Raw genomic sequence first — 24,789 nt, 5'->3', positions numbered from 1 at the left:
GAGAGGAGGGGGAGAAAAAAGGGGCAGGGAAGGAGGAAGGACAGGGGGCAAAAGAATAATAGAGGGCAGCCAAAGGGAAGGAAAGACGAGGGAACACAAACTGGAAGGAGAACACAGGAAACAACAACAACCACAACAAACACAGGAGGGCAACAGAGAGTAATGAAGTACAAGAGGAAGGAACAGCAGATGGTCGAGGCGGAGGCAAACATACAACAACAGCGAAAACCGACCGAGAGAAGCAACTAACACCAGGGGTGCTGTCCAGGCTTCCTGCCCACCCAGTTTTGTTTTGTTTGTTCTGTATTTTTTTTAAACAGAAAAGAGGGGGGGGGGGGGGGGAAGAGAGAGGAGAGAGAAGCCCCACCACCAATGGCATTGACATGTATAACACAATTTATATTTGTGGGATTCATGGGAAGATATAATTGGATTATTTTACAGCTGTAAAGTAGAAATTTAATAGGATTAAGAATCTTGCAGAGTTATTCTTACTTCTTCAGTATATGAACCTGCTGGTAGCAGGCCTATCAGCCAGTGCATCTGGAGATATGCGGAGAGCTTGGTGAAAAGGTGATGAACCCTACAATTTCCCGTGGAAATCCAAACGGATCTCTTTGTCTTAACTTAGAAGTAGAAGTTGGATATTTAAGAGTTCAGACTGGTCATCTTACTCTGCCAACTTCTGTTTGGAGCGCAAGATGGAACCATATTGAATTTGTAGTCTCACCCAATTGAGGCAATTGAAATAAAATCTGTTGGAAAGATACAAACTTCAAGATGGAGATGGGGAAATTGGTTCTGTCATTTTGGATCCTGTCCATTTCTATTTTATCAAAATTTTTTTACAATTTTATAAAATGCAAAGAATTTATCAAGAGGATTTTGGTTTGCAACTACATTCCAGTATGCACACAAAACACGAGAAAGAATTTTTGGCATGTATTAATAATTGATACCAAGTGTAATAATCAAATTCAATGAATGCAATACCTACCATATCATCACAGAAATCAGGTCAGTGTTACTGTCGATGGGGATCTACCTTCTGTAAAACTCAGCTTCCATTAAATTCATGAACTTTGAGTGCTTGAGCAGTGCAAAAGGCTATTGCATTCTGGAATACAAAAATCCAATACAATTATAAATGTTTGTTTTCCAGACAGGTTCTCATCACTTCACAACAAGCAGTCATACAAAGGACATTAGTTATTAAATAGGGAAATCTTCCCTGGGAAGACAGGCTTCATATTAAAATGAGACTTCAAACATCTTCAGTCTATTAACATTCTCATCACAGCTGGAACAATTTATATTTGATTTCAGAAGAATATCCAAGTTTGCACTGTATCGTACTGGGGCAATTATGTGCCGTCATAGCTTAACCTAGTAACTGATGACTTTTTTTTTTAAATTAAACAAACTAAACCTAGCTTTCCAACTAGTCAGTTTAAATTTATAAAAGAGAATACTTAAAGCCAGTTTACTTTACCTCATGTCCCAAAATGTGATATCAATAGAGTTGGAACAAAAAAAGTAGCGGCATTGCAGAGGTTTGACAATGAAGAATGTCAGAATGCACTGGCAAGCAGTACTATTATCAAGTATGTGACCCAGTGCAAACAGCATCAAGACCATTGCTTTCGCAAACCCAATTCTTATGTTCATGATTTGTTTACATTTCTAGATTACTCTTCTTCTATTAATAATATTGTTGCTTTGCAAAAGGTTGCTGCAGCAATGATTTTCCATTGTTACATAAATCTCTACCAGAATATGAATACACAATTTTTCTAGTTTTTCCACAGAGGGAATTGTAATTTTTTGAATGGAAGGAAGGGGTGGTAGGTTGAGAGACATTCTCCCTCAGTGTACTACCGGAGTGTGGCGCCTAGGGGATTTTCACAGTAACTTCATTGCAGTGTTAATCATAGAATTGTTAATCATAGTGCAGAAGGAGGCCATTCGGCCCATCGAGTCTGCACCGGCCCTGACAAAGAGCACCATACTGAAGCCCACGTATCTACCCTATCCCCGTAACCCAGTAACCCCCACTTAACATTTTTTGCACATTAAGAGCATGGCCAATCCACCTAATCCGCATATCTTTGGACTGTGGGAGGGAACCTGATCATCTGGAGGAAACCCATGCAGACATGGGGAGAACGTGCAGACTCCACACAGACAGTGACCCAGCCGGGAATCAAACCTGGGACCGTGGAGCTGTAAAGCAACTGTGCTAATCACTATGCTACTGTGCTGCCCTTAAACCTACTGTAAGCCTAATTGTGACAATAATAAAGATCATAGAATTTGCAGTGCAGGAGGTGGTCATTCAGCCCATCGAGTCTGCCCCAAGAACACCCTACTTAAGCCCACACCTCCAGCCTATCCCTGTAATCCAGCAACCCCACCTAACCTTTTTGGACACCAAAGGCAATTTTGCATGGCCAATCCACCAAACCTGTACATCTTTGGACGGTGGGAGGAAACCGGAGCACCGGTGGGAGGACACAGACACGGGGTGAATGTTGAGACTCCACACAGACAGTTACCTATGCCGGGAATCGAGCCTGGGAACCTGGAGCTGTGAAGCCATAGTGCTGACCACTGTGCTACCGTGCCGTTAAAAGGAATCCTCCCAAGTCAGAATACAGGTAGAGCAAGGATGTCAGTCCTGAATCCACCCTCGCCAGAACAGGGATTAAATCTAGAGAACCAATCTGATCTACACCAGCCATCTGACTGCACCCCCCACTCCATTCCCCCCCCCCCCCACCCAAGAAATGAGAGTTTCTGTGGCAACATTCGCTGTTACATTCTGCGAATATGCTACTTCTCTATTCTTATAGAAACATAGGAGCAGGAGATTCAGTCCAGTGAGTCTGTTCGCCATTCAATACGATCATAGCTGATCGGACGTTTCAATGCCTTCCCAACATTATCCCCACATACCTTTTCCTTTAGGCCATTGACAGATATCCAAATATCAATTTCTGCTTCAAACATACTAAATACTCTCAGCCTCTGAGGTAGAGAATTCCAACAATTCACAACCCACTAAGAAATGTTGTCCTCATCTCGGTCCCAAGTGGTTTCGCTCTTACTTTGAAATCATGTGCTCTAGTTCTGGACTCCCCAACCAGGAAAAACATTTTTACCTGCATCTACTCTTCTATTCCTTTAAGTATTTTGTCGATTTCAATGAGATCATGTCTCACTCTTTGAAACTCTAGCGAATACAGGCCCAGTTTGCCCAATCCCTCTTCATCGGACAATTTAGCCAAGCCGGGGACATGTCTGGTGGATCCTCATTGCACTCCCACTATTGCAATAATATCCTTCCTATGGCAAGGGGACCAAAACTGCACACAGTATTCCAGGTGGTGACTAACCAAGGTCTTATGCAACTGAAGCAAGACTTTGCTATTCCTGTACTCAAACCCTTTTGCAATAGGTATTCTAATTGCTTGCTGCACTTGCATGCTAGCCTTCAGTGACATATTGACAAGGACTCCCAGCTCCTTTTGTACATCAACACTTTCTAATCTCTACCATTTTAAAAATACTCTGCACATCTTTTCCTCCTACCAAAGTGGATAACCTCACATTTTTCCACCTAATATTCCATCTGCCATGTTCTTAACCACTCACTCAGTCTGTAAGCTGGGTCGCATCTTCCTCACAACACATTAATACCCCACTAGTTACAGCCTGCCAACAAGAAACACCCCCTTTAGTCCTAATCTTTTCTGTCTTGTTAGCCAATCCTCTTTTTAAGAAATATTTTTAGTCGAGATTTTCAATTATATACAGGAAAAAAAGAAAAACAGCATCAGTAAATATCCTTCACAAACCACACACGATACCCAAACCACTCCGTCCCAGCCCACTCCCGCTTCCCCGCTTTCAACCGTCATAACAAAACAACCCTCTCCTTTCCTGACGCTTTAAGACTGAACAACCTCCACCACAAGAACCACCCCTCCCCCCCCCCCCCCCCCCCCCCATCTGTGCCTCGAATAGCAAACTTCATCTTCTCTAGGTGTAGAAACACTACCAAGTCATTCACCCACATCATCACTTTGGGTGGCTCCGCGTCCTACCATCCTAATAATACCTGCCTCTGGGTTATCAGAGAGGCAAAGGCCAACACGTCAGCCTATCCCCCCACCTGCACTTCCGGTTCTTCAGAAACTCCCAACATTGCCACCCATGGGCTCGGAGCCACCTTCACCCCCAGAACTATTGACAGTTCCTGCAAAGGCCTCCCAAAACTCCTCCAACTTCGGGTATGCCCAAAACATGTGCACATGATACGCCGGTCCCCTTGCACAGCCCTCACATCTATCCTCTATTCCTGGAAAGAACGGACTCATCCTAGACACCGTCACACGTACCCTATGCACCACGTTGAACTGGATGAGATTCAGTCTTGCACATGACATCACCCCGAATAGGACCACCTTGGCCCAATTGCAACCGTCCTGCAACTTGGCCAGCTCCGCTCCCAAGCCCTGATAGATGTGAACTGCATGCCCTTCCTATGTGCACTCTCTCGTCTTCTTTGCCCAACATAGGATCTTCTCCTTATCCAGGTAGCGATGTAACTGCACAGTGATCGCCCTTGGCAGCTCTCCTACTTTTGGCTTCCTCCTCGGCAACATGTGCGCCAAATCCACTTCAGGTGGCCGGTCAAAGACGCCTTCCCCCACCAGCTTCTCAAACATCCTAGCCACATACTTCATGGCTTGCATTCCCTCGATCCCTTCAGGCAGCACCACGATCCCGAGATTCTGCATCCTCAAGCTATTTTCCAGGTCGTCTGCCTTCTCCCTTAACTTGGGCCCTCTGCCATCTACAACATTTCCACCTCAAATGATCCTGGTGGTCAACCACTGACTCCTCAGTCTTCTGGGCAGCTCGGATCGGCTCTGCCACCTTAGTCAAGACTTTTGAGGCCACTTTCTTCTACTGCTGGAAATCAGCTGTCACAAACTCCACTAGTTGCTCCGTTGACCATTGTGTGGGCAATGATGCCACAATTCTGTCCACCATCTTTTCGCCAGTCACACCTAGCAAGCCCTCCTGGTCTGACTGTTGCCCTTTGTTTGTTGCACTCCTCATTTGGTAGGCTTTAGACATTCCCTACCACAGGAGAATCACTAGTTCTCAATGTTCCTACGTTTTCCACCTGCCTAATACACCACAAGGAATCCAATATTAGGCAGGAGCCACCAAATGTGCAACCACTCATTCCATGGCTGCCACTGCAAGTCCTGTTAGCCAATCCTTAATCCATGCCATTATCTCCAATTCCATGTGCTTTAATTTTGCTAGCCAAACTCCTGAGGAGTACTTCATCAAAAGCCTTCTGAAAATCAAAGCTTACCACGTCTATTAACACTGTTTCTGTGAGTGACATCCTCAAAAACTCCAACAAGCTTGTCAAACACGATTTTCCATTATAAATCCATGTTGACTATCATAGAATTTACAGTGCAGGAGGCGGCCATTCGGCCCATCGAGTCTGCACCGGCTCCTGGAAAGAGCACCCTACCCAAGGTCAACACCTCCACCCTGTCCCCAGAACCCAGTAACCCCACCCAACACTAAAGGCAATTTTGGACACAAAGGGCAATTTATCATGGCCAATCCACCTAACCTGCACATCTTTGGTCTTTGGGAGGAAACCGGAGCACCCGGAGGAAACCCACGCACACACGGGGAGGATGTGCAGACTCCGCACAGACAGTGACCCAAGCCAGTATCGAACCTGGAACCCTGGCGCTGTGAAGCAATTGTGCTATCCACGATGCTACCGTGCTGACCTAATATGCCTCATCAGATCATTATCACCCAACTGCTGATTTATCACATCCTCTAATAATACATTCTAGCATCTTCCCTACTACTGTATGACTAGCATGTAGTTGCCTATGTTCTCTCTCCCTCCCTTCTTAAATAGTGGTGACATTCGGTACCTTCCAATCTGCAGCAACCATTCCTGAATCTATAGAACGTTGGAAGAAAATCACCAATACACCCATTATCTTTATAATTATCTCTTTCAACACGCTGGTATTTAGAATATCAGGTCCTGAGTTATCAACCTTCAGTCCCATTAATTTCTCCAACACAACTTTCTTGCCATTGTTACGATCCCAGTTGATGTCATAACTGGACATGAAAATCCCATAATGCAACCATGGCTCAAGATGCCCCAGCTTTTACTATTCTTTTAGAAAACGTGGAGGAACAGGAGTGACAGGACCACTAACTAGCTTTAACAGGAATAACATTTATTAAACAGGAAAAACTGATTATGCAATACCGCTTAGTTCAACAAATACACACATTTTAAGATGGCAAAGTCCATCTTAAGCTACAATGGTTTCAAAGTCCCCTGAAGCACATGGATTGGCTGTGGACAAATACACACACTCCACACTGAACCCAGGTTAGTAACTGTGGATTTCGTCTCAGAACCCCCCAGATGTTTGTCACATGAGAATTTTCAAACTCCACTCCCTAAAACACACTTTAAAATATTCTGTCACAATAACGCTTTCAATTAGTGGTGTGCATTCTGAAATCCAGTTCAGGATTTCCAAATGACTCTTTTAAACAAAGCTTCTGTTCGACTAACGGTGAATTTTGTATCCAGATTTTACACAACCCCCTTTTGGATTTCTTTGCCTTGACTGCTGTACAAACTGTTCACAATTGTTTTAACTGTCGAGTCCCAGACTCTTTAAATGACATCAAGGTTTTTACATTTACCTCTGAAGTCTGCTTTCCCACTTTAAATCTGGTTACTGCCATTGTCTCACAACACTTTTGTTTACTTTTCCTTGAATTCTTCTGCATACCTTGGTCTCTGTTCTCTCAATCTTATTACTTCTGTCCCAATTCCCTGGTTATCTGGACAGTAACCGGCTGCTTGGGAATACCGCCTCTTTGCAGCTCCAGTCATTTCCAGTCTTTGTTCTGGCAGTTGAGAGATGTTTCCTCCCTGGTGTGCTGTCTTTAACAGTCCACAAATTCAGCTAAAGAACAGAAAGCCTTCCTATCCTAAAAGAGCATTTTTAAAGCGGTTTTTAGGATTTTTGCTAGTTTACATTAATAGTCTATTCTCCCTTCCTTCATAAGTGTCTTAGTCGTCCTTTGCTGTATTCAAAAATGTACCCAGTCCTGAGGCTTAGTACCATTTCTGGCAACTTCAAGTCTTTTCTTTTAATCTTATGCAATCCTTAACTTGTTTTTCAAACATGGTAATTTGACTTTTCTTTTTGGGTCTTTACGTCTTGAAAGATGTATTAGGTTCTGTGAAGACTGTAATAAGTTTAAATACTATCCATTGCCCATGTAAAGTCATACCTTTTTAAGATTACCCAATTATATTTTGGTTTTTTTTCCCCAATTAAGGGGCAATTTAGCTTGGCCAACCCACCTAACCTGCACATCTTTGGGTTGTGGGGGTGAAACCCACACAGATACGGGGAGAATATACAAACTCTACACGGACAGTGACCCAGGGCCGGGATTCGAACCCGGATCCTCAGCGCCGCAGCCCCAATGCCAACCACTGCACCACATGCCACCCGTACCGTCATACCTTTAATGTATTTTCCCAATCCCCCTCAACCAATTTACTCCTTATATCTTCATAATTTCCTTCGTTCAAATTTAACACCCTGGTTTCAGATTGAACTCTTCTTCAGCAATCACTCGCTAACAAATTTGATTGCCCATGTAAGAAACTCAGTTTTGCTGGTCATAGCATGGTGGTTAGCACAATTGCTTCACAGCTCCAGGGTCCCAGGTTCGATTCTCCACTGAGTCACTGTCTGTGAGGAGTCTGCACGTTCTTCCTGTGTGCGCGTGGGTTTCCTCCGGGTGCTCCGGTTTCTTCCCACAGTCCAAAGATGTGCAGGTTAGGTGGATTGGCCATGCTAAAATTGCCCTTAGTGTTGGGTTGGGTTATGGGGATGGGGGTGTGGGCTTGGCTGGCGTGTTCTTTCCAAGAGCCGGTGCAGACTCGATGGGCCGAATGGCCTCCTTCTGCACTGTAAATTCTATCTATCTATCTTACGTGGTTCATGAGCCCAATCCTAGAGCCGCTTCTTCAACCACACACGGCAGCTCTTTACAGGAGGTGGGATCAGTCCTTGGACTCTAGACTGCTGGTATTCCTTTCTCAGCTTCCTTTTCCAGGTCTCCTCATGCCGCCGCATGTCCTCGATGAATTGTGTCCCTTCAATCAGGAGGTTCCTCCAAGTAGATCACTTCTGAGCAAGGGTCTTCCAGGCATTGATGTCTATGTTGCATTACTTGAGGTAAGCCTTCAGGATGTCTCCAAAGTGCTTTGTTAGTCCTCCTCAAGTTTGGGAGTCTTCCTTGAGGTGGGCGAAGAGTTGCTTTGGCAAGCGGGACTCTGACATCCTAAACACATGGCCGGTTTCGGATGATCATGGTCTTGATGCCGGTGCTCTAGGCTCCTTCAAGGACGATGTTAGTACGCTTGTCCTCCCAGCTGATGCGGATAATCGTCTCAGACAGCATTGACAAACCTCTCCAGGGACTTGACAAGGTGGAAGAATGATGGAGATGACGATGGAGGAAAGGGTGGTGGCGATGACACATTCCTGAACGTCTCCAGTCTTGAACTCAAATCTTATTTCTGTTAGTGACGACTGTCCACTGGCATCTTGTCATGGAGGGGTGGGAGGATGTTGATGAATTGTAACATGTAGAATTATGATTGTAGTCACCCCTGATTTCTGTATTACCTATGCTACATGCTTCTCTAATTTCCTAAAATTTATCTCATACCGAACATTAACACTACCATAAGGACGTGGAGGCTTTGGAGAGGATGCAAAGGAGGTTTGCCAGGATGTTGCCTGGTCTGGAGGGTGTTAGCTATGTGGAGAGGCTGAATAGACTCGGACTGTTTTCATTAGAAAGACTGAGGTTGAGGGGTGACCTGATCGAGCTCTACAAGATTATGAAGGGCATGGATAGAGTGGATGGGCCGGCACTCTTTCCCAGGGTGGAGCAGTCAGTCACCAGGGGACATAGGTTTAAGGTCCGTGGGGCAAAGTTTAGAGGAGATGTGCAAGGCAGGTTTTTTTAAACCGGGATAGGCTTTACGGAATTAGACTTCAAAAGGGAATTTTGCCAAGATCATTTTATTTGCAACAGTAAATTCTGCAAATCAAAGGGCCACACTTTAAAATCAAAAATGCCAAGATATCATTCAAAAGGGATTTAATTGATATCACCTTTATTTTTCTCAACTCTTAAATATGTAAGCAACATTTTCTGCCCAAAATCATTCTTTAACATCGCTAAGGGACTCCCTCCAAGTTCATCACCAATGCAGATTCATTCTCAATTTAAACTTTGTGCTTGTACAAGCACAAACTATGAAATTAAATGCTGCATGTAATTTATTTGTAGATAATAATGGATGCCTTTTGCTGCGACAAAAGATACATGGGAAGGAGTTCAAAGTGGAAAGAAAGGCTGCAGAAAGAAATTTCCACAAAAAATATTTTACTATATGTATTATTTGAAATATAGTTGGAGTAGGCATCATCAATTTATTTATTTGTCTCTGTTAGCATCCATCTGTATCTAGCATCATGTTCACCTTGAACCACTGCCAGCACATGAAACCAAAGTGGCCCTATTTTTGTCAGGGCCATCTTTCTGAAATGGCTTCTAAAAACCATGTCACAACCCTTCACTGACTGCTGCAGAAACCATTCTAACATTATGTTCCATGTGTACCCTTCCCAATTGTATCAGGGTGGCGTTTACATATTTGTGTGAATGTAGTAGTGCTTCACAAACAAGTCAATCTCTATGCTATTGATCTCATCTGAAATATAAATTTTATAAGGAGTAGGCCAGATTGAGGTCCAAAACGAATTTCAAATACGGTTTCAGAAACTATTGCATCACAACGGCTGACTTTATCAGCTGCCAAGTGCCAATACAGTATGGCATACAGCACATGAAAAGTAAATGAAACTTTTTGGCTGGCTCCAGTAACCCCTACAACTGCAGCTCTTTACTCAAGTGACTTCAATTGCAGTAGAGATGAAAAAAAAGTTATTTTAAAAAGTATGTTTGTTAAATTTTGCATGCATTCAACACACTTGATGTGGCTTCCCTCTTCAGCTATTATAATACGAATACAGTACCAATTGTTTTTAAAATTTGGAGCTGTCTTTTTGCAACCATAAACTAGGTACAAGAGACAATATGCAAGGAAGTGAATTATTATTAATGTGGAATTAGTTCATACTGAAAAAGGAGTTAAATGTAGGAAAAAAATTAGGCATAATTCTAACATTTAATTTTAAAACAGTGAATACTGATGGCAAGTATCTCCACATTTTGAGGAGATAAAGAGATGATTCAGCAGTGTGCTTTAATACAGGGTTTTAATACATTTCTCCCAATACCTCAAATCATTTAAGAAGTCGGCATAACATTCAAGAAGTATTTAGATGTGCGCTTGTGATCCCAAGGCACTCAAGACTATGGGCAAGTGCTGGAAAATGGGATTTGAATGGTTAGGCGGTTGTTTCTGACTGGCACAAACGTGATGGGGCAAAGTGCCTTTTCTGTGCTGTAGGCCTCTTATGGCCTCAGCTGACTTCAATATTTCTTGCTTTTTTGAAATTTAAAGTAGCCAATTCTTTTTTTTCCCCCACATTCAAGAGGAAATTTAGCGTGGCCAATCCACCTACCCTGTACATCTTTGGGTAATGGGGGCGAGACCCACGCAGACACGGGGAGAATATGCAAACCCCACACAGACAGTGACCCAGAGAGGAGATCGAACCTTGGTTCTCAGTGCCGTGAGGCAGCAGTGCTAATCATTGTGCCACCCCCTATATTTCTTTCAACCTGCTATGTGTGTACACAGCACTTTTTCATGCATTTTATTTCAAAAGATAAAATTAAACAATAAAAGCTTTAGCTATCGAATGCATACCCAATCTGATTAACTGCTTTTTAACAAAATTACTGCAGATACTAAACTATGAAATCGCAAATTGTGTGCAATGATAAAAAGTCACTTATTAACAACAATTAAGCAAAAAACAGCTCTTACATATTACAAATACATATTAAGGAAATGAGGATGCTGTGAAAAGAGAGGAAAACCTTGCATTATTTTCAATCATACTATGGTTTCAATCATAGCCTCCAAGTCGTTTTGCTGCCCCTTCTCCATTTAATAGTTAATCTGCTCCCACCCTGAAGAAAAGTACATTACAATATGATGGCAAGTGGGGGAAGTTGAGGATAAAATAATCAATGCAATAAGTGGCATTTTTGAGGGCAAGGTTAAAGCACTGTTCTGAGAATATCATTCAGCAACCAGCCGTGCTAAAACTAATTTTCATGTGTTTACAACTTTTGTTGACTAGTTAAAAAACAGGCAAAAATTCCCATTGTGTTACTGAGCTGCAAACATGAATTTACTTCCAAAAACTTACTTCAGCTTTAATTGTAGGCAGAGACTTTCACATCAGGATGTTCCAAAGCATTAAGTACTTGTGACATGCAATCACTCCTGGAATGTAGGAAATGTGGCAGCCACTTTGTACACACCAAAACTATCACAAACAACAATGGGATGACCAGATAATCTGTATTCCAGTGTTTGATGGAAACATACTGGCCATAGCGCTGGGGATAACTCCCCTGCTCTTTTTAACCAAGGTACATGACATGGCCCCTTCAGAAAATAGACAGGTTTAATGGGTCATCCAAATGAAAGTACCTCAGACAATGTAGCACGCCCTCCCTCAGAATTCCCTAGGAGTGCCAGTCTAGATTTGTGTGCTCACGTCTCGGAATCAAGGCTAGAGTATTACCAATTGCATTATTGGTCATTGGTATGATTTTAAGAGTCCATTATTAAAATATTAGACTGCGGAGTACCTAGAAGCGCATGATGAAATAGGACTGAGTAAGCACGGCTTTGTCCAGGGGAGATATTTAGATTTTAAGAAGGCCTTTGACAAGGTGCCGTATAGGAGGCAGTTAAAAAAGTTACGAGTTAAAATGTTAAGGACAAGATACTGGCATGGATAGAGGATTGGCTGACTAGCAGAAAGCAGAGAGTGGTGATAAAAGGGGTCTTTTTCAGGATAGCAGATGGTGATTAGAGGTGTGCCTCAGGGGTCGGTGTTGGGACCACAACTTTTCACAATATACATTAATGATCCGGAAGAAGGAACAGAGGGCACTGTTGCTAAGTTACAAATGATACAAAGATATGCAGAGGGACAGGTAGTATTGAGGAAGCGGGGGGCTGCAGAAGGACTTGGACAAGCTAGGTGAGTGGGCAAAGCAGTGGCAGATGGAATACAGAGTGGAAACTTGAGAGATTATGCACTTTGGTAGGAAGAACGGAGGCATAGACTATTTTCTAAATGGGAAAAAACTGAGGAAAGCAGAAGCACAAAGGGACTTAGGAGTTCAAGATTCTCTTAAGGTTAATGTGCAGGTTCAGTCGGCAGTTAGGAAGGCAAATGCAATGTTAGCATTCATGTTGAGAGGGTTAGAATACAAGAGCAGTGATGTACTTCTGAGGCTGTACAAGGCTCTGTCAGACCCCATTTGGAATATTGTGAGCAGTTTTGGGCCCCGTATCTAAGGAAGGATGTTCTGGCCTTGGAAGGGTCCAGAAGAGATTCACAAGAATTATCCCTGGAATGATGAGTTTGTCAATTGAGGAGCAGTTGAGGACTCTGGGTCTGTACTCGTCGGAGTTTAGAAGGATGAGGGGGGATCTTATTGAAACTTACAGGATACAGAGAGGCCTGGATAGACTGGACAGGGAGAGGATGTTTCCACTAGTCGGAAAAACAGAACCCGAGGCCACAGCCTCAGACTGAATGGACAATCCTTTAAAACTATGAGGAGGAATTTCTTCAGCCAGAGAGTGGTGAATCTGTGGAACTCATTGCTGCAGAAGGCTATGGAGGCCAGATCATTGAGTGTCTTTAAGACAAAGATAGATAGGTTCATATAAGGGGATCAGGGATCATGGGAGAAGGGGGATCAGAAACAGATCAGCCGTGATATACGGCGGAGCAGACTTGGTGGGCTGAATGGCTTAATTCTGCTCCCATGTCTTTAAGGTCTTGTTATTGCTGACACAACTGTCTTATATTTTGCTTTGAATCTGTGAATAACCTGTCTACAATTAAAATTAAGTATTCAAAAGACAAACAAGTGACGAGCTTAAAGATCTCTTCCTTTCTTAAATACTCAGTAGCAAAAACAAAACGCAATGCTGATTTTCAGGTTAGTATAGACATTTTTGTTGAAATAGACACAAAAGCATACTGATTTCATTTTGGGCAACTTTAGGTAACTTGTGCATCAACATAATTGCAATGGAGATATACAGATCATATTACAACACTAATTGCTTTCAGCCTCCCTAATGCTGACTTTGAGATTTGTACAAAAATTAGACCTATTAGAGACTGGCCTATAACGATTAGTTGTTTTTACTAAATTAAGAGAGCACAGATGGGTTATTCGTTAGATACAGTATACATAACTTGACAATTCTCTTTAAAGTACCTTTTTGAAGGGATTTAATCAAAGAATGTTTTAAAAAGTCAATTAAGGATAGATCTTAAACAAAGCAGTAAAAACAACTTCTGAGTGAACCGAAGACAGTGCCAGGATCTTCAATATTCACTACTCAAAAAATTGAAAATGTAGATATTTTAGTTTCACATGTTGTATTAGTTGCTTGCGTACCTCTGCTTTTGCATCCATTCTCTTTAGGTCTTAGGGCAGTTGGGGGGGGGGATGAACTAGGGGTTATGGTATCAGTACCTCAAACTGGGAAGGGATCGCACTGGATTATCTGGGATTTTAAACCCAGTACTATTATTAGAGCAAGAGTAACAAAATCGAATCATATGCTAAGATTCCTTTTTTAGTTAACCATTAGGAAACCAGATTAACTGGTCAAACATCAACAGTGGCCTATATGGAAGCCATGCTTGATTCTTGTATTCAACTATTGAGTCACTGAAGAGGTTTTACTGAGTTGCAAATTCCATCACCAGACATGTCAGTTCACGCCATCACAACACATGGAGAAACCAATTACGGGGGGATAAAATGGTAATTCTTGATACGAGTACACATTCCTTGAAATTACATGCCTATTAAACTTAAAGTAATTCGACTGCATTTTATTTTGTTTTTTAAAACATTTTATCAAGGCATTTATGGTTTTATAACAATAAACGATACAAATACAAATGTAAACATAGTTCAGTGCGCAACATATCCCTCCATCTCCCACTGTTCCCACCTACTCGAGACACAAGATAACCTAACTTCCCCTACCCACCCCACCCTTATTGAATCTGCTAACAGTTTAGTTTCCTCTGAAGGAACCCCAACGTTTATCCTCTCGGGGCGAACTTAAGTTTCTCAAGTCTAAGAAACCCAGCCATGTCGCTAACCCAAACACCTGATTTTGGAGGTTTCAAGTCCCTCCACGCTAGATCCGTCTCCGGACTACCAAGGAGGCAACGGTCAAAACGTCAGCCTCTCTCACCCCCTGGCCTCCCGGATCTTCCGACACTCCAAAAATCGCCACCTCTGGACTCAGTGCCACCCTAGTTTTAGCACCGTGGACGTGACATCCGCAAATCCCTGCCAGCATCCCCTAAGCTTTGGACGTGACCAAAACATATGAACATGATTTGCAGGTCCTCCCGCACACCTCACACACCTGTCCTCCAACCCTAAAAAACTTGCTCATCCGGGCCACCGTCATGCGTGCCCGGTGAACCACCTTGATTTGTATCAGGCTGAGCCTGGCACATGATGAGGATGTGTTGACTCTACTCAGAGCATCCTCTCTCAGACTCACCTGTATCTCTCAGACTCACCTGTATCTCCCCTCCCAGCCCGTCTCCCCATTTATGCTTCAGCTCACCTATCTGGGTTTCCTCCCACTCCACAAGTTCTTTACAGATTTCTGAAACCTCCCCCTCCCCCTTTCTAGAAACTACCTTGTCCTGCAAACCCTGTGGCGGTAGAAGCGGAAAGATCGAAACCCGCCTTCATGCAAAATTCCTCTTCTGCAGATATTGAAACCCATTCCCTTCCGGCAAATTAAACTTATCCTCCAAATCAAAGCTCCCATCAATAAATAGATCCCACAGCCTCTTAATCCGTGCTCTCTGCCACCTCCGAAACCCCCATCCAGCCAGCCCTGGACAAATCGATGGTTGCCACAAATTGGAGCCCACACCAATGCTCCCTCCACACCCATATGCTTCCGGCACTGCCCCCAAACTCTCAGAGCCGCCTCTACCACTGGGCGTGTGGAGTACCGGGCCAGCGAGAATGGCAGAGGAGCCGTTACCAATACTCCAGACTTGTGCCCTTACGAGGCCGCCTCTACCCATTCCCACACTGACCCCCCACCCACTTTCCATTTCCGAATCATGGCTATATTTGCTGCCTATTATTTCCTAAAGTTCAGCAGTGCCAGCCCCCCCCCCCCCCCCCCCCCCCCCCACCCCGTGGAGACAGACAGCTCCTCATCCGTCTGGCACACCTCAAGATCTGTTCCTTATCCAGGAACTGGTGCATTTGTACCACCATCGCCCTCGGCGGCTCATTCATCCGCGGCTTCCTCCGTAGCGCTCGGTGCGCCCTGTCCACATCTAAGGGTCGAGCAAACACACCGTCGGCCAGCAGCTTCTCAAACATGTGCCACGTATGCCCCTGCGTCCGATCCTCAATGCCCTCTGGGGAGGCCAATGATCCTCAAATTTTGCCTGCACGACCTGTTCTCCAGATCCTCCACCTTCTCTTGCAGCCTTTTCTGGTGGTCTCTCATCAGATCCATCTCCACTGCCATCGCGGTTAACTGGTCCTCGTGCTCAGCCACCTTCTGGATCGCCATGGGCTTCCAATCTTTGCTCCACCTGATCAATTCCCGTCATAATCGGGTCCAGGTACTCCTGTGTTTGCTTGGCAAAGCTCTCCTGAAGGAATTTCACCAGCTGCTCCATTGACCACTGGGCCGGCAATCCCAGCTCGAGCCTCCGCCATGTTTTCCTGTCCTACAGACTCCACTCTCTTCTTTGCCCAACAATTTCTTCTTTGCAGGCCACTTCTGGTCCATGACTCCATAAACCGGTGGGGGATTCCTCTTCTCTGCCTCACCAGTCTCCAATTTTTCCAATCAAATCCCCCATAAATCGGGGGGAAAAGGTCCAAAAAGTCCACCATGAGCAGCAGTTACCAAATAAGCAACTTCTCACTCCATTGCAACCACTGGACATTCCACTGCATTTTAAACTGGAACAATAGTTCCCAGTTATAGCCATTGCCTGACAAAAACAAATTTTCCAATTTTTACATGTGCCTATTTCCTTTCCGTTTCCTTAGGGCAACTTGTTAGGTACAAATCCACAGAACTGTTCACCTTCCAAGCTGTTGCGCTTTATTTATGAGTTTGAACAGCAAATGGAATAGGTTATTCATAGAATTACACCATAGAAACAGGAGCATTTGTCATCAATAGTCAAAAGTGTGAGGTGATTCATTTTGGAAGGAATAACAGGAAGACAGAGTACTGGGCTAATGGTAAGATTCTTGGTAGTGTGGATGAGCAGAGAGATCTCGGTGTCCATGTCCATAGATTCCTGAAAGTTGCCACCCAGGTTGTTAAGAAGGCGTATGGTGTGTTAGCTTTTAGTGGTAGAGGAATTGAGTTTCGGAGCCATGAGGTCATGTTGCAGTTGTACAAAACTCTGGTGCGGCCGCATTTGGAGTATTGCGGGCAGTTCTGGTCGACACATTATAGGAAGGATGTGGAAGCATTGGAAAGGGTACAGAGGAGATTTACCATGATGTTGCCTGGTATGGAGGGAAGATCTTACGAGGAAAGGTTGAGGGACTTGAGGCTGTTTTCGTTAGAGAGAAGGTGGTTAAGAGGTGACTTAATTGAGGCATACAAGATGATCAGAGGATTAGATAGGGTGGACATTGAGAGCCTTTTTCCTTAGATTGTGATGTCTAGCATGAGGGGACATAGCTTTAAATTGAGGGTAGATAGATATAGGACAGATGTCAGAGGTAGGTTCTTTACTCAGAGAGTAGTAAGGGCGTGGAATGCCCTGCCTACAACAGTAGTGGACTCACCAACGCTAAACGCATTCAAATGGTCATTGGATAGGCATATGGATGATAAGAGAATAGTGTAGATGGGCTTTAGAGGGGTTTCCACAGGTCGGCGCAACATCGAGGGCCGAAGGGCCTGTACTGCGCTGTTATGTTCTATGTTCTAGGATTCTCCACCCAGAGTCATGGAGGATTTGAACACGAGGATGAAAATTTCAGTGTTGAAGCACTGGTGGACCAGGAGCGAATGTAGGTCAGCAGGCACAGTGCTGATTGATGAATGGACTTGGTACGGGTAGGGTACAAGCAGCTGAGTTTTGGGTAATCTCAAGTTTACATCCCAAGATGGGATGCCTCGAAGGAAAGCATTGGAATAGTTGACTCTGGAGGTAGCAAAAACTTAACTGGGAACTTGCACAGAGATGGGCTGAGGGAAGGCTGGAGCCGGGCCCTTTAACAAAAGGTGGAATTAATAAGTCTTGTGATGAAGAGGACATGGAGTCAGAAGCTCAACTTAGAACTAAATAGGATGCTGAGTTGCGAACTGTCTACTCCAGCCCAGGACAATGGCTTTTGGGGGGGTGGGGGCAGGGTACAGAATCAAAGACAAGGGAAGAATTTGGGGTCGGACCAGAGATAACAACATTGGACTTTCCACTGTTCAATTGGATGCATGTTTGTCTCATTTAAGACTGGATGTCAGACAATAAATCCGACAGCACAGTGGCAGTGGAGAGATTGCCGAGTCGGTGGAATAGAACTGGATGTTATCAAAATATGTGGAGCATGCAAATGGAAGGGCCCAATGATATTTGGGACTCCAAAGGCAACAGTGCAGAGGTGGAAAGAGAAACCATTTCAGATTTTCTGACTATGCCAATCGGTGAGAGTGGAATCAGGCAAGGACAGTTTCATCCAGCTGGACAATGCAGAGAGGCACTGGAGGAGAATGGTGTGGTCAACCTTGGTAAATGCTTTTTTGAAAAACATGATTTTTCTTTTAATTTTTCTTATTAAGGGGCAATTTTAGCATGACCAATCCATCTACCTTGCACATCTTTGGATTGTGGGGGTGAGACCTACGCAGACACAGGGAGAATGTGCAAACTCCTTATGGACAGTGACCCAGGGCCGGATCGAACCTGGGTCCTCAGTGCCCGGAGACAGCAGTGTTAACCACTGTGCCATCGAGCCACTCTAACCCTGGTAAACGTTGCAGAGATTGAGAAGGATGATAAGAAATAATGCACTATGGTCACAAGTCGCAGAACATTGCACTGGTTAGTGCTGTCTTGGTGTTACAATAGGGAGGGATCAAGGACAATCAGACATGAAGCTAAGGGGTAAATGGGCAGGGATTTAGGAGGTGGGAACACATTCAAAGACTGCTTAATTTCTAGATCTACTGAACCATTAGGACGATGTGACATTTTTAAAGTTGGTTAATAAAGGTTGTGTGTACATACAACATATCATACTACACATGACCTTTACTTATAGGATTCTCTATCTTTAAAAATATCCTCTATTCATCAAAGACACTCAACTACCATTCACATCAAAGTTATTTAGTCATACAAAAAAGCTGCAGAACAAGCCAGCCATATCCCATATTTCAAGAACTTGTCTCAAACACAAATGGAACTATCAAATGTGAAGCATGAGTAATTTGTCCAAAATTTAGAGCTAATTATAGGCAAACATGCTATAGTTTAGAACAAATTTTCAAAAATATCTGAACAAAAGTTTCTACTGTGGAGTTCAGTCACCCATTGTAAGCTTTCTTAAATTACATTTTATATTCAAGGTGACAGTGATTTCAGTACTGGACAAAGAATGGAAAGTAGGAACACAATTCAATTCCAAGTTGTGTTGAATTTGGCCAGCCAATGACCATGTTAAATGCAAAGTAAAGCTCATCCAAAAAAGTGCCTCAATCCCAGCCCAAGGACAATGTACAGTTACTAGGCCAGTATGATACTGTCCATGTCCTTCACCTGCCATCTTAATGGCAGCTCCAAGTGATAATGTCCATTTGCAAATCAAGTGTTCATGCTCAAAAGAAACTAGTTTCAGAGAGCCAAACTTTATTTCACATAGGATTCTTGCAGCCCACAGAAAGCCCACAGGTTAGGCCTGTCCAACTTTTCCATGTGCAGAGCCACGTTTCAATTTCTTTTTTTATTTTTAGGGGGTGATGAGCAAATTTTGGAATGAAACAGTTTGGCATATGACAAATGCATTTTGTTTAAAATCTGATGTACAAAGAGAAACTGCTTGCTTTGTGGAACAAATGCTGAAACTGTAAAGTGGTCAGTCTATAAAATGTGTAATAAGTCAAGGTGACTGTTAGGGTGAGAAAGGGTGTACGTGTGTGCATGTCAACGCACACACAACCCACCCGCCCTCAACAAATCAGTGTGGGAGTGGCGATGAGAGACGAGACTTGGAGCGAGGCCCGAGGACTAAACAAAGACAGCGAGCGAGAGCGCGAAGCATTTTGAACAAGGATTCCGGGGGCACAAAAGGGTTACACGGCTCACAATCCAGCTCATGAGTCACCAATTCGACAAGCTTGGGTTTACTCATCAATTCAAACCCAGGGATGATACCCGGGTTCGATTCCCAGCTTGGGTCACTGTCTGTGCAGAGTCTGCACGTTCTCCCCTTGTCTGCGTGGGTTTTCTCCGGGTGCTGCGGTTTCCTCCCACAAGTCCTGAAAGAAGTGCTTGTCAGATGTACTGGACATTCTGAATTCTCTGTGTGCCCAAACACGCGCCGGAGTGTGGCGCCTACGGGATGTTCACAGTAACTGCATTGCAGTGTCAATGTAAGCCTACTTGTGACACTAATAAAGATTAAAAATTAATCCTCTTTACCACTACAAGCTGAGAAGCAATGTGCATATAACAGAATGGGTGTACATAATCGTAAACATTTAAAAAGATAGGACATCCCATGCAACTCCCCTTGGTCTTTTTGTTTTGTGTTTGAACTGCTCAGCAAGCATTTACTGCTAAATTTGCTCTTCATTGACGTCATGAAGTGATATCAATTGCGTAGTTTCTGTAATGCATTCATGACGGATTGGATTTGTTTATTGCCACGTGTACCGAGATACAGCGGAAGTATTGTTGTGTACAGTTCAGACAGAAAACTCCATACATGAAAAGAAATAGGGCAAACATAAAATACACTATGCAAATACATAGACACAGGCATCGGGTGAAGCAAACAGGAGTGTGGCACAACTCAGTAGAGAAGATGTATGAAGAGATTAGGGGCTGGATTCTCCGATCCCCAACGCCGAAATCGCATTCGGGGATGCCCAACGATGCCTAAACACCCCCCGAACAGGGATTCAGTGACCATTTTGTAGCAGTTTTCCTGGTGTAAAACGCCACCATTTTCACGCCAGCATGGGGACTTATTGTCTCAAACGGAGAATCAAGCCCCAGATCAGTCCATAAGAGGGTCATTCAGAAGTCTGGTAACATCGGGGAAGCTGTTTTTGATTCTGTTAGTGCATGTTCTCAGACTTTTGTATCTCCTGCCGATGGAAGAAGTTGGAAGGGTGAATAAGCCGGGTAGGAGAGGTCTTTGATTATGCTGCCCGCTTTCCCCAGACAGCAGGAGGTGCAGACAGAGTCAATGGATGGGAGGCGGGTTCATCTGATGGACTGGGCGGTGTTCACAACTCAAAATTTAAGATGCCTTCTTCAGATACCTTCCTTTACAGCAAGGCAGATATGTGTTTTTTTATGTTTTTAAAATTAGACCAAAAACAAAAGTACCTTTTTTTTTTAAAAAAGAAGGAATTTAAGTTTTTAGCATCCAGAACCTCTATTCTGGTGATCACCTAGGAAAGTTATTTTTCCATAACTAAACAATTTTGTTTTCTATAAACACCCCAGAAATAATAAACTTATGATTCATCCTACTCTTGAAATGACTACCCTGTACAACATTGCAATAATAAAAAAAACACACAACAGAAAATGTTCCCAGTAACATACTAAGTATATTATTAAATACGACTAATTAGAACAGTACAAATGGACAGTTGTTAATACAAGTTTCTTTCTTGTCCCAATGAATGTCAGTGGTGGCTATTTCCTAAACTTATTTGGGGAAAAGGTCAGTTCCTAGCCAGTTGGCAAGTCACCTCAAAACAAAAAGTGAGAGCGAGAGCGAGAGAGAGGGAGAGAATACAGTCATAACACTCAAGTGGACCTCAAAAAGCAATTCACTTTGAGAAATGGAAAATTCACACGAGGACAAAACTATAAAAATTGATTGGGGGGGGGGGGGGGATTTCCATTTTTAATTTCTAAGAACTGTTGGACCAGCAAGAAAAGCGGTATGCAGCACGCCAATTGCGCATCTGGCTTTTCTCTCCATACTGTCGCGCACTTCAAAGAAATAAAATCCTGGAAGTGCGTCTCACGCCATAACACTGGTGGGGCGGGCCTCAAAAAAAACCCAGCAACTTTGGCTTTCCAGAGATTGAGGCACCTTTTTTTTTATATAAAGGGGCACTCTGATCTCCAGCACTCAGAATAAAAATATAGAATCCTTCCCCCCCCATGCACATGGGAGCGCCCCCCCCCCCCCCCAAATTAACTGACACGCACACACAAAATGGTGGCATAGGCCATCACAAGGAAAACTTGGTTTCCTCCACTTAACAAAATCACATGGTCCTCTAAATTTTGCACGTCTCAAAAAAACACTCTCGGGATTACATTCAACCTAATAAACAATCAGCAATTCCATAATTTAAGACAGACTACTCCACCACCTTTTTCAAAAAAAATTGCAGACATTCAAGTCACAGTTGTTTGCACATGCATGCACGGGCGTGTTCTTCCTTAGTAGCTCCCAACGCAATGCCTTACTTTAAGCCCAAGAGAACAAGGGTGTCTTAACAACATGAAATTACTGGCTTCTATTTCAACAAAAATTATAGGTTCGGCTGACCCAATTTAATATAACGTACCAATCACTTCTGAACGCCCAGAAAGAATCCCGTCTCCAGACAGGACTAAGCTGCTACCAAACGATTGACCTTAAAACACGTAACAAAGCTATCAGTGTTGCAAATTCCAACTTGTGCAGAGTTCATTGGGACTGTATTGCTGACACGTTGGATGTATTGAACTAAATCTGCATGAGCAAAATATACAACATGCAAGTTATCCCAAGAACCCCGATATCTACAATCTCCACCAAGAATAAAATTTCAACATTAATTTGGAAGCAATATTTTTCTTTACATTTAAATTTTTGTTTTAAATTTAAGTTTATTTTATTTTCTTTCCCCAAGTCATTCAGCAAAATTTATTTTTCTTAATCTGCTGGATCCTCCCACTGCTCTCCCCTGCTTCAGTCACACACCCAAGTCAAACAGTCAAAATCATACAACAATAAAGTGGCTTGCAGTCCTAACTGATGACTGCTAACTAGACACGCTAAATAAGTCTTGCATTTCTTCGAGAAACATCCAAAGAAAGTGCCATATCAAGTTCACAGAGTAAAGGCTGTGCAAGGTAAAACATCTGAAGGATGTAGCACAGACAGTAACCCAAGCCAAGCATCGAACCTGCGGCCCTGGAGCTGTGAAGCATAGTGCTAACCACTGTGCTATCATCCACCCACTTTGTTGATTCCAAGGGTGAAGGGGTTGTCATATGAGGAAAGGATGAGCCTATCCTCTTTGGAGTTTAGAAGAATAAACGGTGATCTCATTGAAAATATAGGCCAAATCTGGTCAGCAGCAGGAGGGAGCACCTTTTACACAGGGACCCTTTGGATCTTTCTGCTCTACCTACTTCAGATGCATTGCCAAGCAGAGTGGGAAGGCTTTGCAGTAAAGCATAATTCCACAAAGCAATGCCACCTTTTTCGTCATCAACCGAAAGCACTCCCCAAGGCCTGTCTTCAGTTCATCAATTTGCTGAGTTTTTAATATGCCCGTTTTATAAGGTTCTCCCACCATCACACTCCCAACAATGCTTAACCCGTACCCATGTTCCTTCACCACTGCTAATTCTGTTCTAATATTGGCAGGTTGAAGGAGCCAATTATTCCAGAAGACTCTGGGAGGGAGTGTGGGGATATCTCCTGAGGCATCAGACCCTCCTGATTCTAGCGTGAATCGGCTCCCTCAATAGCAGCAAACGTCTCAAGTGGTCGCTGCCATTGGGAATTAAAGATCTGGGCCATTAAATTGAACAGGCTTGACAGGGTACCTGTTGAGTGGATGTTTCTCCTTATAAGAGCATCCAGAGCGAGGGGACAGTTTCACAATCAAGACATTTCTCGGTGAATGCAGAGATTTTCTTCTCTTACGGTTGTTAATCTTCAGAATTTCCAACCCCAGGAAGCAGTGCCGGTTAGATCATTTAATGCAGTGTTTTTCAAACATCTTTTCCAGCAACCCACTTTTACAAAATGGCCAACTCTCAACCCATGCCACATGCACGCTGGATTATCCATCGTTACATTTTAGAATGTCATATTCATTGTTGGCACTTATGTATTATTAAATGTAAAAATTGTAAAAATGTTTTTCTATTTTTTTTGTTATTTGGAGGTCTAAATAACTTGTAATAAAAACCTCTGAACAGATGCATTTTTCCCCTGACTGGGTTGGATGAAGTTCCCAAACCGACACCCATCTCCACCCCACCCCCAAAGCAGAGTTCAGAATGAGGCAAACATTAATCAGCTTCATAACAATAGACCAATTGAAATGCAGGGGGATACCCACAGGAATTATCTGCTAAATCTTGTACATGGGAGTAAGAGTTATTGACTTGGGTACTTGTGGAAACATTTTCCAGTAAGCTGTCATTTGGTTTAGGATGGAAGATGCAGACCTAGATTTTAAACTCTTCAATTTCAGCTGCAGGTGCTGACTAATCTGTAGAAATGGGAGTCGCTGCTGGAAGCTGTGTCAGCGACTGTAACAGTGACCCAGGGAGACAAGAAAGTCCATGGCACCAGCTTCTACGTCAGCCGCATGTGGTCATACACTGTAACTGCAGAAAGAATTTACTCAGAGGAAATGAAAAAAATGGTCAGGCCATCTTTGGGGGTCATTTTTGGTGATCTTTTGACGACCTATTTTACACCATCTGGCAATCCCCCTGTGGGTAGCGATCCCCATTTTAAAAACACTGATTTATGTATTTAAGGCAGGGTTAGCTTTTTGATGTAAACGGGTGCCAAGTGTTATGGGCAGCAGGCAGGAAGAGGAGCTCAGGCCATATTCTAATTTCATTGAACGGCAGAGTAAGTTTGCGGAGCCAAATGGTCTACTGCTGCTACTATTTCTTATGTTCTTATCACAAGAAATCTGATCAGGAAGCATAAACATTGGGTCACAAAGGAATACTCACTCATTATCTTATCATAACACTTGCAAAATGTACGTGAGGGAAGTGTGGGAGAAAACAGAAAATGCTGCAAACACTTAGCTGGACAGGTAGCATTTATGGAGAGAGGAAGGTAAAGTTAACATTTCTATTTGGCTCCATTTTATTTCTGGTCTTTACCAGTCAATGCCAATTTGCAACA

At 43.3% G+C, this 24,789-nt stretch overlaps 1 protein-coding gene across 8 annotated transcripts in view; it reads right to left on the bottom strand.

Moving 5' to 3' along the window:
* LOC119969648 (nuclear receptor coactivator 3-like) overlaps nucleotides 1-24,789 on the bottom strand; it is a 289,402-nt gene that overhangs the window by 195,340 nt on the left and 69,273 nt on the right. For 7 of the 8 annotated variants that reach the window (XM_038803571.1, XM_038803581.1, XM_038803575.1 and 4 more), the window contains one exon: nucleotides 998-1,117. The exons of the other annotated variant lie outside the window; for it this stretch is intronic. The gene's annotated coding sequence lies outside the window, so the exon portion shown is untranslated. The remainder of the gene's footprint in view (nucleotides 1-997; nucleotides 1,118-24,789) is intronic. 8 annotated transcript variants of the gene reach the window in all.

The sequence above is a fragment of the Scyliorhinus canicula genome, chromosome 7 (assembly GCF_902713615.1).
Source record: "Scyliorhinus canicula chromosome 7, sScyCan1.1, whole genome shotgun sequence".
Lineage (NCBI taxonomy): Eukaryota > Metazoa > Chordata > Chondrichthyes > Carcharhiniformes > Scyliorhinidae > Scyliorhinus > Scyliorhinus canicula.
The sequence above is the reverse complement of the archived record's forward strand: the minus strand, read 5'-3'. Positions and strand labels throughout refer to the sequence as shown.